General features: G+C 39.0%; 1 protein-coding gene across 1 annotated transcript in view; it reads right to left on the bottom strand.

Annotated features, from left to right (window-relative positions):
* The window catches only part of LOC137518421 (collagen alpha-4(VI) chain-like), a 267,080-nt gene that overhangs the window by 33,511 nt on the left and 220,915 nt on the right, over positions 1–12,654 (bottom strand). The window lies entirely within an intron of this gene.

Genomic DNA, 12,654 nt, shown 5'->3' with positions numbered 1-12,654 from the left:
TGTGCAAGGATTTCCATAAGTATCACACAACATAGAGCCAAAAGACAATAGTAACTGCCTTCAAAGGGCCGTGAATCAACCAACATTATTAGAAAAGTTGCCCCATCTAAAGACATATCATATAGTAAATGAATGTTCCATCATTCTGTATAGGTTGTAATAAACGTAATTTTATTTATTCCAAGCACACAAACAATATGTTAAAAACAATCATATTATTAAAACCGCCTTCTGAATCCAAATGTAATTGGAAATCCACAGAAACAGCAACTTGTGTCACAAAAACCATCAATGAACTATAAAGTGCCTGATCCCAATGATGCACAGCCCGCAATACAGGAAATACTAACAACGATAATTATTATTATTATTATTTTTAGTCTTTATATAGCGCCGACATATTACGCAGCGCTGTACAGTGTATATATATATATCTTGTCACTAACTGTCCCTCAAAGGAGCTCACAATCTAATCCCTACCATTGCCATATGTATATATCATGTAGTGTAAGTACTGTAGTCTAGGGCCAATTTTAGGGGGAGCCAATTAACTTATCCGTATGTTTTTGGAATGTGGGAGGAAACCGGAGTTCCCAGGAGGAAACCCACGCAGACACGGAGAGAACATACAAATTCTTTGCAGATAGTGCCCTGGCTGGGATTCGAACCAGGGACCCAGCGCTGCAAGGCGAGAGAGCTAACCACTACGCCACCGTGCTGCCTACAAATCAAAAAATATTTATGCAAAACAGTGTAAATGAACCAAAAGACTCCAAGTGAAGAAAATAAAGTGCTGAGTGCTAAAAATTGATGAACAAGTAAACTAAAGTGCAATACAGCGGCTGTTAACCAAATCAATAAGCAGTGGAAATACTGAATGGCAAAGAGTGACTGACCACAAAGATAAAAAAGTGCTGAAGTGCTTACCCGTAGTGTTATGGCTGCTGCTGCTGGGGAGAAGGAGGGGACGCCTTGCACGTTCGCAGCGTGCAGATGCTTCTATGGAGGCTAAACACTCATTTAAAGTGTTTTGCATAAATATTTTTTGATTATCATTGTTAGTATTTCCTGTATTGCGGGCTGTGCAATATTGGGATCAGGCACTTTATAGTTTATTGATGGTGTTTGTGACACAAAAAAAAAAAGAAAGAAAAGAAACTTGCCCTAAAGCAATGGTCCTCAAACTAAGGCCCAAAGGCTGAATTCAGCCCCCTGAGGCTTTTTTACCAGCCCCCCACATACAAAATGTATTACTTATAGATGCGGCCCGCTGCATCTTTAATTAATGGTGGCCCGCATATAGAATAGCAGTTTTGGCGCAACCCTTCCACATGGAAGCCAGTCATTCGCTGGCTTCTGGGTTACTGGGTGGAGGGGATGACTTGTAACAGTCATAATCACATATATTTTGGTCAGTGCTGTGCAGGAATGTTATGGTTCCTTTACGGAGGGAAATGGAGGGTTGCACTGCATATGTTTCTACAGAGATCGTGTGTGTATGGGTGAGATTGCGCTGTAGGCTTTTACAGGCCATTGGGTGACATTATGGCTAACGTAAGACTTGCTATGTTAGGGTCACAATGTTTGCACTGGGTTGGTGGCATCATATCTGCACTTGCTGTGTTGGAGGGCATACTTTCTGCACATACTGTGTTGGAGGGCATACTATCTGCACATGCTGTGTTGGAGGGCATACTATCTGCACATACTAGGCTTGATTCACAAAGCGGTGCTAACAGTTAGCACCCTGGTGAAAAGCCCCTTATCACGCCTAAACTCAGTTTAGGCATGATAAGTTTAGGCATGATAAGTTTAGGCGTGATAAGTTTAAGCGTGATACGTTTAAGCACCAACTGGGTTAGCACCGCAGTGCACAGCTGATCAAAAGTTTTGCGCTAGCAAAGTCTGGTGCACTTCGCATAGAGTTTAATGGCGCTGCTTTGCGCGCGGGACTTTGCGCGTGATCTAAACTTATCTAAACTTATCACGCCTAAACTTATCACGCCTAAACTGGCTTTTCCCCAGCGAGGTGCAATGGTTATCACGCCTAAAGTCTTTTACTGGGTTAGCACCGCTTTGTGAATCAAGCCCACTGTGTTGGAGGGCATACTATCTGCACATGCTGTGTTGGAGGGCATACTATCTGCACATGCTGTGTTGGAGGGCATACTATCTGCACATGCTGTGTTGGAGAGCATACTATCTGCACATACTGTGTTGGAGGGCATACTATCTGCACACACTGTGTTGGAGGGCATTCTATCAGCACATGCTGTGTTGGGGGGTATAAAATCTGCTTTGGTTAAATGGGAGACATTAGGGCTGCCCATGTTAATAGGCGCTGTCTACAATACCTAGGCTCAACGTTATGTGTCTCTACATCATTTTATGTATACTCTGGCCCCCCAGGAGTCTGAAGTATATTGACCCGACCCTTGACCAAAAAAGTTTGGGGACACCTGCCCTAAAGAGATTAGTTTGCTTTAATGTGTGTTTGTGTTAATTTTTAAAATGTTAGATTGTAGTCCCTTTACCACTAAATACGTAAGTTTTGCTAGGAGCATCTGTATTGCATAATTTTGCGCTTGACTTGAAGAATGTCACAGTTGTGTTTTGAAGTCTGAGACACTTGCACTGCGGTGACTATGGAACAGTAAACATGGTCTTTTTTGTAATAATTTCAAGAGCCCTAAATAGATTAATCTGCTTTAATGTGCATTTGTGTTTATTTATAAAACGTGAACTGATAGTCCCTTTACCGCCAGATACGTGTTCAAGCCATGATGAAAAGCTTTGCTTGGAGCATCTGAATTACATCATTTTTCACTTGACTTAAAGTGTGTCACAGTTGTGTTTGAAATGTAAGACACCTGCACTGCAGTGATTTTGGAACATTAAACATTGTCTTTTTTTTTTTGTAATAATGTCAAGAGCCAAACTGCATCTTGAATCATGTTGTCCACATGTGTATTAATTGATTTTTCCCATTTTTTCAGAACTTGCACATACTTTCAGCATCTGTAATGGAGTACTTCCCAGTATTTTAGCCAAATCTGTCAGTGAAGTGTGCCAGAGATGGGCTTTATTGTTTTTTTTTCTACAAGCAATACCAATAAAACTCTTAAAGGGTTACTTCAGTTTAGTCTCTGTTAGGCCCAGTGCACACACCAAAAACCTCTAGCAGATCTGCAAAACGCTAGAGGTTTTTGAAGCAGATTTCAGAGCAATTCTAGGCATGTGTAGAGACGTTTTCTAAACATGCCTAGCGTTTTTTGGAGCGTTTTTGTGTAGCAGATTACAAATATTGTTACAGTAAAGCTGTTACTGAACATCTTCCGTACCAAAATGCCTGGAAAACAGCTCTGATCTAGCATTTTTCAGAGCAGTTTGAGCTTTTCCTATGCTTTACATTGAGGCAGAAAAGCTTCTGCAAACCGCAGGACCCACGTTGGCAGTTTTCTAAAAACCTCAAACCGTTGGTGTGTACCATCCCATTGAAATACATTAGCCAAGCGTTTTCGCAGGTGGAAGCAGTTTGCGGAACGCTTCAAAAACCATTCGGTGTGCACCAGGCCCTACATATATCGCCCATCAAAAAGTTTTGTGTTATATGTGTATGTTGTATGTTGTGTTATATTGTGTTGGTATATTATTTAATCATATCTTTCTATCACCTTTCAACTGCTTTAACGTTTTGAGAAATGTACTGGAAACCCTAACAGCATACCTATAGAATACCCAGAATTTTCCACTCCCTGTTACATTTATTTATAGGTGCACAATGCACATTTATAGGTCTGCACAAAGCAGGAAATATTTGTTGTGCATTTCTTTCTACCCCACACACTGGGTTTATTGCACTGATATATCCATTTCACAGGGAGAGATGCTGGATATGTGTATTCACAACTGAACATAATCACTCCCATCTCACTAACAGCTGAAGCATCCATGCAAGGGAGCTTTCACAACAGATCCAGCAGAGCTTATGAACAATGACCTAAGAAATGCCAGAGAAATCACAACTATGCAAGGAATAAAAGAGGTACCGTGCATAGCAAGTTATTTATTTAGTTCACAGGTTAAACAGTGTTGGTCCAAATGCATAGATTCCAAGATCGCTGATGTGTGCAACACGAGATGTGGGCGTTCAGGTGAAAAAGGACCACCACAACAGCCGTATCGCTGTTCCTGGGTTCATACGGACTAAGCATGTGAGCAAGCGTCAGGAAGATGCAACGTGGCTGTTGTGCCGGTCCTTTGTCACCTGAACGCCCAGACCTCGTGTACCACACATCAGCAATCTTGGCACATCTGCATTAGTACCAAAACTATAACTTATGAACTAAATAAATCACTTGCTGTGAACATTGCCCAGTGTTCCACTACTGTTTACTGCATAGTTTGGATCTGTTTTTAAATTTGTTTAGGAAAAATGTCTGCACATTGCAACTGATTTGCCAAGGTTCCCCTGAGTTAAAACAAGACTATAAGTAATCCTGAAAACCTGGCCTTGATTTATTCACCATTTCTGATATCACATGACGAAAGTTTGCCTTTCTTGACTGAATCATATCGGATCACAGTGATGATTACTAAGAGGTCAGTAAATACACAAATGTGTAAATGCAGTCACTTTCATGGAGTTGCAACAAGGACCTTATTTTCTACTGTGTTCAGGTAGGCCTGAATCGTTTAACGCAAACCTGAGCTGAAATTAAAACTCAAAATAAACAAAATAAAACTCAAAATAGTCTACTCATCCATCTATTTCTCCTCTCCTGCTTCCCATTTGTCCTCTGTGATCAATGGAATTCTCTGTCCTCTATTTTGAAAATGGCCATTACCCCATAACAGCCTTCTGGTCAGCACACTGTTAAAATGTAATATCGCCCACATGAGCCATAGGGAAACATAGACATTACCTTGCTCATCAGCTGTCCTTTCAGGTATAACTGACAGCAACTGATATATGACTGACAGCAACTGATATGCTGTATTTCAGTTCTGACAAAATCTTGTCAGAGCCGGAAGGATTCATTGTAAGAAGAAAATGGTGAGCTTCTGAGAGTAACTGAAGATGAGGTAAGTATGTAATATTAATTTGCTGGTACATCATTAATTTTACTCAGTTCAGGTTCCCTTTAAGAGTTTTTTTTTATTACTGAAGGTGCATGTATGTAACTGTAATAGCATAACTGCTGATTCACTAACCTCTCAGCAACCCTCGCTATGATCCAATATGTTTTCTCTAATGTCCTTCACAGCTCTTCAGCTCAGGAAAAGCATGGCTAAATATGTCAAGCTGGTCTCCTCTTACTATTTATTGCTGTGCGCTACAAAATGTAATTATTTCCATAATATCCACCTAGAATATTAGACCAAAAGGCCCTTCCAAATCTTGATCTAATTAATGGCGTTAAACTTATTCCCATGCAAGTATTGACATAGTTCAAAAGCAGTTGGAGATCTTGTTCAGAAATGACATTCTTCATATTGTGCCAATGGCAGAACTGTTTGACATCATACACTAAAAATATCTAAGTTTTCAACAGACATGACAAACTATTTTAATTATTAAAATACATTTAAAACAGGTTTACAAGGAAGCAGTAATAATGATGACAATAACAATAATAGCTATGAATTTGTTCCTGCATTTCTTTTTGATGCTGGTAGAATCTCAAATTCCTGACAGTGACACAACGGCCCATATGCATATCTCGAACCATGCCAGACATTGCAGGTGATTAGATCTCAGAAGAATGTAAACCCATCAAATGTAGGGATAGAAATAAGGACTCCAACGATGGATCGGCACCACACCACGCACCTGATGTATCAGCTCTTTTATTGCATCAGGATTACAGCATGAGCAATGACAGACGCTGTTTCAGGCATAGCCCTTTCTAAAATTGCATTAGCCATTCAAAACACACGTGAAAATGCCCTTAATTAGTCCACCCCTAGTAAAAACTCCAATCAGTGTCATGCTGAGCGGGACAAATAGCGGACCTGATGGGAAACGTAAAGCTTAATATGCAAATAAACACCTATATGGCTATTTACCTGTCACCTGCAGCGTAACACATCCCCGCAGCATAAGCTAAACATGTCACATAAACATGTTTATTTGCATATTAAGCAATTTTCTACAATACATCATTCAGTATTACAAAACAAAGAAAAAAAATGGAGTTTGTATTGCTATAAGAGACTCTTCTGTATTTGATATCATTGATGTATATAGCAACAATGATGGAAGAACATTGGTGATTTCAGGCAAAATAAATGATGACAATTTTACAATAGCAAATTTATACTCACCAAACAAAAATCAAGTAAACTTTTTGAATAAAAAACTTAAGAAAATCACTAAAGTTCAAAAAGGAAAACTTATAATAGAGGGTGACTTGAATGCCATTGTTGATCCTACTGTTGATTCTACATTAGTCAGGAAGAGTCCACAGGCCTCAATTTAATCTAGTCTACTAACTCATGAATTATATGACTCCTGGAGGTGTCTTCATCCTACAGAGAAAGATTTTTCTCACTACTCCCCTACATTTAACGAGATGTGGGCGTTCAGGTGAAAAAGGACCAGCACAACAGCCGTATCGCTGTTCCTGGGTTCGTACGGACTCAGCATGTGAGCAAGCGTCAGGAAGATGCAAAGTGGCTGTTGTGTCTGTCCTTTGTCACCTGAAAGCCCACACCTCGTGTACCACACATCAGCAATCTTGGCACATCTGCATTAGTACCAAAACTGTATAACTTATGAACTAAATAAATCAATTGCTTTGAACATTGCCCAGTATCCCACTACTGTTTACTGCATAGTTTGGATCTGTTTTTAAATTTGTTTTTGAAAATTGCCTGCACATTGCAACTGATTTGCCAAGGTTCCCCTGAGTTAAAACAAGACTATAAGTAATCCTGAAAACCTGGCCTTGATTTATTCACCATTTCTGATATCACATGATGAAAGTTTGCCTTTCTTGACTGGATCATATCGGATCACAGCGATGATTACTAAGAGGTCAGTAAATTCACAAATGTGTAAATGCAGTCACTTTTTTTATGGAATTGCAACAAGCATCTTATTTTCTACTGTGTTCAGGTAGGCCTGAATCATTTAAAGCAAACCTGAGCTGAAATTAAAACTCAAAATAAACAAAATAGTGTACTCATCCATCTATTTCTCCTCTCCTGCTTCCCATTTGTCCTCGGTGATCAATGGAATTCTCTGTCCTCCATTTTGAAAATGGCCATTACCCCATAACAGCTTCCTGGTCTGCACACTGTTAAACTGTAATATCGCCCACATGAGCCATAGGTAAACATAGACCTTACCTTGCTCATCAGCTGTCCTTTCAGGTATAACTGACAGCAACTGATATATGACTGACAGCAACTGATATGCTGTATTTCAGTTCTGACAAAATCTAGTCAGTGCAGGAAGGATTCATTGTAAGAAGAAAATGGTGAGCTTCTGAGAGTAACTGAAGATGAGGTAAGTATGTAATATTAATTTGCTGGTACATCATTAATTTTACTCAGTTCAGGTTCCCGTTAAGAGTTTTTTTTTATTACTGAAGGTGCATGTATGTAACTGTAATAGCATAACTGCTGATTCACTAACCTCTCAGCAACCCTCGCTATGATCCAATATGTTTTCTCTAATGTCCTTCACAGCTCTTCAGCTCAGGAAAAGCATGGCTAAATATGTCAAGCTGGTCTCCTCTTACTATTTATTGCTGTGCGCTACAAAATGTAATTATTTCCATAATATCCACCTAGAATATTAGACCAAAAGGCCCTTCCAAATCTTGATCTAATTAATGGCGTTAAACTTATTCCCATGCAAGTATTGACATAGTTCAAAAGCAGTTGGAGATCTTGTTCAGAAATGACATTCTTCATATTGTGCCAATGGCAGAACTGTTTGACATCATACACTAAAAATATCTAAGTTTTCAACAGACATGACAAACTATTTTAATTATTAAAATACATTTAAAACAGGTTTACAAGGAAGCAGTAATAATGATGACAATAACAATAATAGCTATGAATTTGTTCCTGCATTTCTTTTTGATGCTGGTAGAATCTCAAATTCCTGACAGTGACACAACGGCCCATATGCATATCTCGAACCATGCCAGACATTGCAGGTGATTAGATCTCAGAAGAATGTAAACCCATCAAATGTAGGGATAGAAATAAGGACTCCAACGATGGATCGGCACCACACCACGCACCTGATGTATCAGCTCTTTTATTGCATCAGGATTACAGCATGAGCAATGACAGACGCTGTTTCAGGCATAGCCCTTTCTAAAATTGCATTAGCCATTCAAAACACACGTGAAAATGCCCTTAATTAGTCCACCCCTAGTAAAAACTCCAATCAGTGTCATGCTGAGCGGGACAAATAGCGGACCTGATGGGAAACGTAAAGCTTAATATGCAAATAAACACCTATATGGCTATTTACCTGTCACCTGCAGCGTAACACATCCCCGCAGCATAAGCTAAACATGTCACATAAACATGTTTATTTGCATATTAAGCAATTTTCTACAATACATCATTCAGTATTACAAAACAAAGAAAAAAAATGGAGTTTGTATTGCTATAAGAGACTCTTCTGTATTTGATATCATTGATGTATATAGCAACAATGATGGAAGAACATTGGTGATTTCAGGCAAAATAAATGATGACAATTTTACAATAGCAAATTTATACTCACCAAACAAAAATCAAGTAAACTTTTTGAATAAAAAACTTAAGAAAATCACTAAAGTTCAAAAAGGAAAACTTATAATAGAGGGTGACTTGAATGCCATTGTTGATCCTACTGTTGATTCTACATTAGTCAGGAAGAGTCCACAGGCCTCAATTTAATCTAGTCTACTAACTCATGAATTATATGACTCCTGGAGGTGTCTTCATCCTACAGAGAAAGATTTTTCTCACTACTCCCCTACATTTAACGAGATGTGGGCGTTCAGGTGAAAAAGGACCAGCACAACAGCCGTATCGCTGTTCCTGGGTTCGTACGGACTCAGCATGTGAGCAAGCGTCAGGAAGATGCAAAGTGGCTGTTGTGTCTGTCCTTTGTCACCTGAAAGCCCACACCTCGTGTACCACACATCAGCAATCTTGGCACATCTGCATTAGTACCAAAACTGTATAACTTATGAACTAAATAAATCAATTGCTTTGAACATTGCCCAGTATCCCACTACTGTTTACTGCATAGTTTGGATCTGTTTTTAAATTTGTTTTTGAAAATTGCCTGCACATTGCAACTGATTTGCCAAGGTTCCCCTGAGTTAAAACAAGACTATAAGTAATCCTGAAAACCTGGCCTTGATTTATTCACCATTTCTGATATCACATGATGAAAGTTTGCCTTTCTTGACTGGATCATATCGGATCACAGCGATGATTACTAAGAGGTCAGTAAATTCACAAATGTGTAAATGCAGTCACTTTTTTTATGGAATTGCAACAAGCATCTTATTTTCTACTGTGTTCAGGTAGGCCTGAATCATTTAAAGCAAACCTGAGCTGAAATTAAAACTCAAAATAAACAAAATAGTGTACTCATCCATCTATTTCTCCTCTCCTGCTTCCCATTTGTCCTCGGTGATCAATGGAATTCTCTGTCCTCCATTTTGAAAATGGCCATTACCCCATAACAGCTTCCTGGTCTGCACACTGTTAAACTGTAATATCGCCCACATGAGCCATAGGTAAACATAGACCTTACCTTGCTCATCAGCTGTCCTTTCAGGTATAACTGACAGCAACTGATATATGACTGACAGCAACTGATATGCTGTATTTCAGTTCTGACAAAATCTAGTCAGTGCAGGAAGGATTCATTGTAAGAAGAAAATGGTGAGCTTCTGAGAGTAACTGAAGATGAGGTAAGTATGTAATATTAATTTGCTGGTACATCATTAATTTTACTCAGTTCAGGTTCCCGTTAAGAGTTTTTTTTTATTACTGAAGGTGCATGTATGTAACTGTAATAGCATAACTGCTGATTCACTAACCTCTCAGCAACCCTCGCTATGATCCAATATGTTTTCTCTAATGTCCTTCACAGCTCTTCAGCTCAGGAAAAGCATGGCTAAATATGTCAAGCTGGTCTCCTCTTACTATTTATTGCTGTGCGCTACAAAATGTAATTATTTCCATAATATCCACCTAGAATATTAGACCAAAAGGCCCTTCCAAATCTTGATCTAATTAATGGCGTTAAACTTATTCCCATGCAAGTATTGACATAGTTCAAAAGCAGTTGGAGATCTTGTTCAGAAATGACATTCTTCATATTGTGCCAATGGCAGAACTGTTTGACATCATACACTAAAAATATCTAAGTTTTCAACAGACATGACAAACTATTTTAATTATTAAAATACATTTAAAACAGGTTTACAAGGAAGCAGTAATAATGATGACAATAACAATAATAGCTATGAATTTGTTCCTGCATTTCTTTTTGATGCTGGTAGAATCTCAAATTCCTGACAGTGACACAACGGCCCATATGCATATCTCGAACCATGCCAGACATTGCAGGTGATTAGATCTCAGAAGAATGTAAACCCATCAAATGTAGGGATAGAAATAAGGACTCCAACGATGGATCGGCACCACACCACGCACCTGATGTATCAGCTCTTTTATTGCATCAGGATTACAGCATGAGCAATGACAGACGCTGTTTCAGGCATAGCCCTTTCTAAAATTGCATTAGCCATTCAAAACACACGTGAAAATGCCCTTAATTAGTCCACCCCTAGTAAAAACTCCAATCAGTGTCATGCTGAGCGGGACAAATAGCGGACCTGATGGGAAACGTAAAGCTTACTATGCAAATAAACACCTATATGGCTATTTACCTGTCACCTGCAGCGTAACACATCCCCGCAGCATAAGCTAAACATGTCACATAAACATGTTTATTTGCATATTAAGCAATTTTCTACAATACATCATTCAGTATTACAAAACAAAGAAAAAAAATGGAGTTTGTATTGCTATAAGAGACTCTTCTGTATTTGATATCATTGATGTATATAGCAACAATGATGGAAGAACATTGGTGATTTCAGGCAAAATAAATGATGACAATTTTACAATAGCAAATTTATACTCACCAAACAAAAATCAAGTAAACTTTTTGAATAAAAAACTTAAGAAAATCACTAAAGTTCAAAAAGGAAAACTTATAATAGAGGGTGACTTGAATGCCATTGTTGATCCTACTGTTGATTCTACATTAGTCAGGAAGAGTCCACAGGCCTCAATTTAATCTAGTCTACTAACTCATGAATTATATGACTCCTGGAGGTGTCTTCATCCTACAGAGAAAGATTTTTCTCACTACTCCCCTACATTTAACGAGATGTGGGCGTTCAGGTGAAAAAGGACCAGCACAACAGCCGTATCGCTGTTCCTGGGTTCGTACGGACTCAGCATGTGAGCAAGCGTCAGGAAGATGCAAAGTGGCTGTTGTGTCTGTCCTTTGTCACCTGAAAGCCCACACCTCGTGTACCACACATCAGCAATCTTGGCACATCTGCATTAGTACCAAAACTGTATAACTTATGAACTAAATAAATCAATTGCTTTGAAAATTTCCCAGTATCCCACTACTGTTTACTGCATAGTTTGGATCTGTTTTTAAATTTGTTTTTGAAAATTGCCTGCACATTGCAACTGATTTGCCAAGGTTCCCCTGAGTTAAAACAAGACTATAAGTAATCCTGAAAACCTGGCCTTGATTTATTCACCATTTCTGATATCACATGATGAAAGTTTGCCTTTCTTGACTGGATCATATCGGATCACAGCGATGATTACTAAGAGGTCAGTAAATTCACAAATGTGTAAATGCAGTCACTTTTTTATGGAATTGCAACAAGCATCTTATTTTCTACTGTGTTCAGGTAGGCCTGAATCATTTAAAGCAAACCTGAGCTGAAATTAAAACTCAAAATAAACAAAATAGTGTACTCATCCATCTATTTCTCCTCTCCTGCTTCCCATTTGTCCTCGGTGATCAATGGAATTCTCTGTCCTCCATTTTGAAAATGGCCATTACCCCATAACAGCTTCCTGGTCTGCACACTGTTAAACTGTAATATCGCCCACATGAGCCATAGGTAAACATAGACCTTACCTTGCTCATCAGCTGTCCTTTCAGGTATAACTGACAGCAACTGATATATGACTGACAGCAACTGATATGCTGTATTTCAGTTCTGACAAAATCTAGTCAGTGCAGGAAGGATTCATTGTAAGAAGAAAATGGTGTGCTTCTCAGAGTAACTGAAGATGAGGTAAGTATGTAATATTAATTTGCTGGTACATCATTGGCTTGATTCACAAAAGGGTGCTAACATAGATAGCATGCCTAAAAGCTTTGGATGTGCATACTAGGGTGCTAAGTAGTTTGCACGTCCAAAGCTGTTACTGATCGCATGTTAAGTTGGTGAGCCCGAAAACGTTGCACCAGTGCGCGCGAAACGTCACACCATTCGCGTGTAAAATAACTTTTCAGGCTATTATGCGCATAAACAGTGCGACATTTCGCTCGCACCGGTGCAACGCTTTGTGCGCACCGTG

Source organism: Hyperolius riggenbachi, chromosome 5 (assembly GCF_040937935.1).
Source record: "Hyperolius riggenbachi isolate aHypRig1 chromosome 5, aHypRig1.pri, whole genome shotgun sequence".
Classification (NCBI taxonomy): domain Eukaryota; kingdom Metazoa; phylum Chordata; class Amphibia; order Anura; family Hyperoliidae; genus Hyperolius; species Hyperolius riggenbachi.
Note: the sequence above shows the minus strand (reverse complement) of the source record. Positions and strands in the feature narration are given on the sequence as shown.